Source organism: Equus przewalskii, chromosome 1 (genome assembly GCF_037783145.1).
Source record: "Equus przewalskii isolate Varuska chromosome 1, EquPr2, whole genome shotgun sequence".
Taxonomy (NCBI): Eukaryota; Metazoa; Chordata; class Mammalia; order Perissodactyla; family Equidae; genus Equus; species Equus przewalskii.
The window spans coordinates 117778763-117785901 of NC_091831.1; positions in this window are offsets into that span (position 1 = coordinate 117778763).

Here is a 7139-nt window from a genome sequence, read left to right on the forward strand (position 1 = left end):
TACCTAGCCCATTTCCCCCTATGGAGGTCGGAGACGCCAGTCTCTCCTGTTCCACATCGAGATTTTCCTGACAAGGTACCACCCAAGCGCTGTTTGGGAGAAGTGCAGTGAATGTCAGCACATATTTATGGAGAACTTATTGTGCCAGTCGCTAGGCTAGCTCTCGGAAGAGTCATCAGAAATGAGAAAAAGCTGGTGATGGGGTTGGCAAGGCGGAGACATACGTGTGTGGATGCGTGGCTTGGGGGCAAAGTAATGGCTCAAGAGTTTTCGGGGGTAGGACATTTTGGACCAAGACTTAGAACGATTACAGAAGCATCTTCTTACACTGCAACATTTCACACTCTCCCCCAATCTCGGATTGATTATAGTAATGAACACTTAGTGAGAGCTAACCTGGAACTGGGCTGTTTACGCTATTAGCTTATTTAACCCCCATCACAACCTTAGGCAGAAGGTACTGTGGTTATAAGCCTCACTTTACTGAGGAGGTAACCCAGGGTTAGAATGATTAACAAACTTTCCCAGGGCTACACAGAAGCTCGGTGGCCTATGCAGAAACCGCACTCTCAGCCACACATGAAATTTTACTGTCTTTCCTACCATTACAATCCTGCGCTCCCTCTTCAGGTGGGCCCTTAAATATGCCCATTTGCTTGTCCTTAATCATCTCATTCTCCCACAATCTCCCTGGCTGATCACCTTCAGCAATAATCGCTTTCAGCAGTACCTTTTCATCTCAGCATCCTATTCATTTGCAACAAGCTGCCGCAGCCATTTATTCACACATCAAACTTTTCACAAGCGCCACCTCAGTACCTCACTGTTCTACATGGTGGGTATTCCACAGTGAGCAAGACAAATCCTTGCTCCCGTGGAGCTTACATTCTGGTAGAGGAGGCAAATCTTAAACACACAAGTAGGTTTATGACATGATATTGGGTAGTGGTATAAAACAGTTCAGAGGAAGGGAATAGAGAGTGATGAGGGAAGTCCTCTCTGAGGAGTGGACATTGGAGGAGACCGAACTGAAGTGAGGGACCAGACATGTGAATATTTGTTTTTATTTTTATTTTATTTATTTTTTATTTTTGAGGAAGACTAGCCCTGAGCTAACATCTGCCAATCCTCCTCTTTTTTGCTAAGGAAGACTGGCCCTGAGCTAACACCCGTGCCCATCTTCCTCTACTGTATATGTGGGACACCTACCACAGCATGGCTTTGCCAAGCAGTGCCTTGTTCACACCTGGGATTCCAACCGGTGAACCCCAGGCCGCCAAGGCGGAACATGGGCACTTAACCACTGCGCCACCAGGCCGGCCCCATCATGTGAATATTTGAAGGAAGAACAGCCTATTGGTAGGAATAGCAAGTACAAAGGCCCAAGGCAGGAACACGATCAGTAGGAAAAGGACCACTGAAGAGCCTGGTGTGCAGGAGGTCAGTGGAGAGCAGAGAATGAAGTTAGCAAGGCCAGATCACCAATGGCCTAGTAAGCCATGTGCAATGAGAAGATACTGCAAGGCTTTGAGCAAGCCAGTAACACCATCTGACTTAAGTTTTTAAAGTACCGCTCTTGCCACACCGTGCATATCCTAGTTAAAATTTAAGAAATCAATTAACCCATCAATGATGGCTCTCAGGTCCCTTCAAGTGTCTATCTCCTTGCTGGTCCCCACCCTCTACAAATTTCTCTCTCTCTGCTTTACTGTTACTGCTTTCCTCCTTCCCCCAAACATCTCCTTTGTATTTATTCATCCTCGTCCCATCCTTTCCCATCTCGCTGAGGAGGCCTTCATCCATTTGTCATTCCCTGGAGCCTGCACCTCTATCCTGTCCCTCCTTACTTGTGCCTTACCCTTGGGTGGGTCTCTACCTGCCCCAAGCCCATATTAGAATAATCTGGGCCACAGATTTTTCTGCAGATGGGCCTCAGGGAATCAGTCATTTTTTCACAGCACCCCAGGTGCTTCAAATTTGCTGCTGGGGTTGCAAACCACTGCTCTAAGTTTATAAACATGCTCAAGTCTCTCCATCCTAAAATGAAAAATCTCTCACTTAACAATGCATTTTTCTTTCTCTCTCTCTCCTCTCCAAGCTCCTGAAAGATCGTCTAGTCCAGCGCTTCTCAGACTCAGGCACAACCAGTCACCTGAGGAGCTTGTCAAAGTGCAGAGTCTTGGGCTAGGGTCTGGTTCTGCATGTCTAACAGGCTCCAGGTGATGTTGTTGCAACTGGAGTACTCTTTGTAGTGAAGGGCTGGACTTCCGATCTTGACTCTCTTGCTTCCAATTCACTTTTTTATTCATGTTACTGAACTAGGTTAGTTTTGCCTGCCACGTGATATGCCAATCACTGAGATGACAAGTTTGCAGCAGAGAAAGCGTTTATTCACAAGGCAGCCAAGCAAGGAGACAGGAGAACAAATCTCAAATCCACTTCCCCAAAAATGGAGATTAGGGATATTTATGGGATAAAGGGGGAGGGTGGTCTGAAGTGTGGGGATACATCATGGGAGGCAAGGAATTAATATCTGTGTGAGCATAGTCAAGCTTCGTGCTTCTTCGTAGGATGCATGTTCACAAAATGGAGGCATTAGCATGATCTGAGGGTGGAGTTTTTGGCCCCATGATGTCAAAGGATCACCTATCGGTCATTTGTGCGGGCCCCGTAGATGAGTCAGTGGTCTTAACCAGCCTGAATTGGACAAGGAATTGACCCTCCATTCCTGATTTCTGAAAAACAATTTAAGTACCCATTACCAAGTGTCTATCTCCTTGCTGGTCCCCAAATGTCAGGGATGTCATCTATAGGACGGGCTTTAGTAAAGCATTATCTAATTTCGTTTGCAAAGAGACACCAGAGTATAGGTAAAGCAAGTTGGTTTCAGTCACTGCCATGTGGCTTCACGCCACAGCGCCACTGAAATTGCTCCTGCCAATGTTACCAGTGACCCATCTATCACTCCTTCTCTGAGGCAGCATGTATAACGGTGAAGAGCACAGACTCACAGACCAGATAGCCTGGGTTCAAAATAGAGCCCTCCCACTCACTGGCTTGGTGACCTCTCTGTGCCTCAGCATCCTCATCTTAGTGAAGGCAAGATGATTAACACCTACCTCACATGGATGTGAGGAGAATTAAGTGAGTTAATGCACTCAGAGCTGTCAGAACAGTGCCTGGCACACAAGTGCGTTGTAAGCATTGGTGTTTCTCATCTTACAAGACCTCTCAGCAGCATTTTACTCCACGGACTTCTCCATGCTTAAAACTCTCTCCTCCCCTCAGCTTTCAGAACACCACTCTTTCTTAGTTCTCTGCCTGCCTCTCTGACCTCTCCTCTTCCTTGCTCCCCTTGGATGATGGTGTTTCTCAGAGTCTGGCTTAGGCTCTTTGATTTTCTCAACCTCCTGGGCCTGGTGGGTAACCCAGTTTACTCAGTGCCTTGGATTCAGTTACTAAGTGTGGAACTCCCCTAAATCTAGAGCTTTACCGCAGGCCTTTCTCTCAATTTCCTATCCCTACATCCAACCGCCTGCTGCTTAGCTCCAGGTAGATTCATTAATTCATTCAACGTGTATTTATTGGTTGCCTACTCTGTGCCTGACCCTATGCCAGGTGTGGGGGCTGTAGCAGTGAAGTGGTTAGACCTGGGCCATGGTCTCAGGGAGCTCACAACCCAGCACAGTTTCAACACTAATTATGCAATTATTGATCTAACTGCAACTGGGATAAACAGTACAAATGAGAGATGCAGGCTGCTGTGAGCGTGTATAACGGGGGCCCTGACCTTGTCTGGGGGTGACTCACATGTGCTCCAGACTCAGCGTGTCCCAAACTGAATTTGTCGGTTCCCCTGCACCTGCCACTCCCCTGCCTGTGTTCCTTCACTCAGTGAACAGCCATCCATCATCATGCCCAGGCCAAGACCTGGGTGTCATGACCCACACTCGCCCTCACTGATCCTTTCCACCCACTGGGAGACCCCTTTCTGGAAAATTGGCCTTCTCCCGTAATTCCTGGTACTCTAAATTCCTGCTGCCTAGTGCTCAAGCAGTCTGATTTTACCCCCACTGGCAAAACAGGACCTATAAGAAAAAGAGCAAATGAGGGGTTGAGGTCCCTCCCCAGAAACACAGATCCGCTGTGTGTTGTGCTGCACAATTGTCTGGGGGTGAGGGAGGATGGAGCACTCCTGCCTTCTCTTACTGATCCTTGGCTGACAACTTTCCCCAATAAACCCTATTTTTTAATCTGCATTGTGTGAAGTAAAATGTACTTTGATCCACATTGTGTGACACAAAATGTCTATCTTTTGCCAAAAAAGAAAAGGATTAGGGACCGGCCCCATGGCCGAGTGGTTAAGTTCACATGCTCCACTTCGCGTCCCAGGGTTTTGCCAGTTCGGATCCTGAGCGCAGACATGGCACCACTCATCAGGCCATGCTGACGCTGCGTCCCACACAGCACAACCAGAGGCACTCACAACCAGAATATACAGCTATGTACTGGGGGGCTTTGGGGAGAAGAAGAAGAAGGAAGGAAAAAAAAGAAGAAGAAGAAGAAGATTGGCAACACATGTTAGCTCAGGTGCCAATCTTTAAAAAAAAAAGAAGGTTTATCTTTCTTTCCATTGTAAAAGCAATGCCTGCTTATGGTAATTAGTGTCTTTATTAGACCAGCTCTGCAGCCTAATTTGGGACATTGTAATGATAATCATAATAATATCTGCTTGTAGTGGACATTTGTCTTTTTTTGAGCTATCCTACCTTTGAACATCCTACCTATTTGGAAGGTTCTCCATTGTATGACTCCTGGAGGAAGCCCAGCCAAGAGCCAGACAGTCCTTCTCCCTGCCTTCAGTCGGCTAGCATGTGGGCACGTGACTGATGCTGGCGAGTCAGATGATCCTACCCAGAAATCTGAACCTTGAGAGAGTGACACAAAGACACAGGGATGGTTCAAGAGAATGTTTGTAGTGGCAGTGTGGCGTTGGGAGTCTGGCAGTGATGGCTGTGAGTGCCTGGGTGGTAGCGTCAGCAGCAGCCGGCTAACCAAACCATTGACCTTGATTTGACCCTGGCTGAGCTCTCTCCTGCTAAGCCTTCCTCAGCTTCCGGCATTCCTAAAGATGCTGGGAGCTACCTAATGTTCTTACAATAAATCCTTTTCTGCTCAAGTTGGCTGAAATCAATTTCCGTTATTTATAATCAAGAATCTTGACTGACATGATGATCATTACAGAAAAATAGAAAATTCACAAAAAGTAGAGGAAGAAAAAAAACTCATTGCTGTACATCCGGAAAAAAAAAAAACTATTAACAATTTCTTCCAGTCTTTTACTATATACATGTTTTGACATAATTGCAATTATTTGATTACATACTCTAAGCTGATTTTTAAGTTGTATGATTTGAAAGGTGCCATATATTCACTGTAGAAAATTTGAGAATACCAAAAAAAAAATTTTTTTTAAGCTACAACCTGGAGATAACTACTGTTAATAATTTAGTGTATTTCCTAAAAAATAGTCTCTGCATTTTTACAAAGCCGAGAATACACTGATTATTCCAAATGTTTATGGAAACTGAGGAACTTTAACAGTTACTTGATAAAAGATGATATGAAGAGGCCCGAGGGGAGGGATATGGATAATCCTTCCACGTGGTGTATCACTCAGTACCAGTTAAAAAGCCTTAATGGAGTCAGGGCTTTAAAGATGCAGAAAATGATTATGCCAGTTTCTTGGCAGAGAAAATGCATAGTATGCTGCCCTTCACAACTGTGCTTCTACTGACAGAAATACAGAAGACTTTTTGTTCAGATATTTTCCTCGGACAGTGTATCAAGCTCTTAAAAAGTTTGTCTATCATTGGAAAGTACTGAAACACAATGGGAAGCATTATTGTTTTTAGTGTCATCAAACATGACAAAGACACCGCATTAATTGTGGAGAGAATTATGTAGCTTGAGAAACACTTTTCCAGGAACAGAGAAAAGAGTAGAACAGATGAGAAACAGCTTACAAGCTGATTCAGTGGATGTCAAAGAACATGAGTCCTGGGTCCAAACTGCTGAGGTTTGACTCCTGGTTCTTTCCCCTCAGTTGTTTTGTGACCTTGGAGAAGTTAATTTATTTTTTACTTTATTTTTTTAAGACGGGCTTTTTTTTTTTTTAGTGAGGAAGATTGGCCCTGAGCTAACATCTGTTGCCAATTTTCTTCTTTTTTCTCCCCAAAGCTCCAGTACATAGTTGTATATCCTAGTTGTAGGTCATTCTAGTTCTTCTATGTGGGACGCTGCCTCAGCATGTTTTTTTTTTTAATTGAGTTAATGATAGGTTACAATCTTATGAAATTTCAGTTGTACATTAATGTTTGTCAGTCGTGTTGTAGGTGCACCACTTCACCCTTTGTGCCCACCCCCCACCCCACCTCTCCCCTGGTAGCCACTAATCTGTTCTCTTTGTCCACATTTTTAAATTCCTCATATGAATGGAGTCATACAGAGATTGTCCTTCTCTATCTGGCTTATTTCACTTAACATAATTCCCTCAAGGTCCATCCATGTTGTTGCAAATGGAATGATTTTGTTCTGTTTTGCAGCTGAGTAGTATTCCAGTATATATATATACCACATCTTCTTTATCCAATCATCTGTTGATGGGCACTTAGGTTGCTTCCATGTCTTGGCTATTGTAAATAATGCTGCAATGAACATTGGGGTACATAGGACTTTTGGAATTGCTGACTTCAAGCTCTTTGGATAGATACCCAGTAGTGGAATGCCTGGGTCATACGGTAGTTCTATTTTTAATTTTTTGAGGAATCTCCATACTGTTTTCCATAGTGGCTGCACCAGTTTGCATTACCACCAGCAGTGTATGAGGGTTCCATTCTCTCCACAACCTCTCCAACATTTGTTACTATTAGTTTTAGATATTTTTGTCATTCTAATGGGTGTAAGGTGATATCTTAGTGTAGTTTTGATTTGCATTTTCCTGATGATCAGCGATGATGAGCATCGTTTCATGTGCCTATTGGCCATCCGTATATCTTCTTTGGAGAAATGTCTGTTCATGTCTTCAGCCCATTTTTTGATCAGGTTGTTTGATTTTTTGTTGTTGAGTTGTGAGAGTT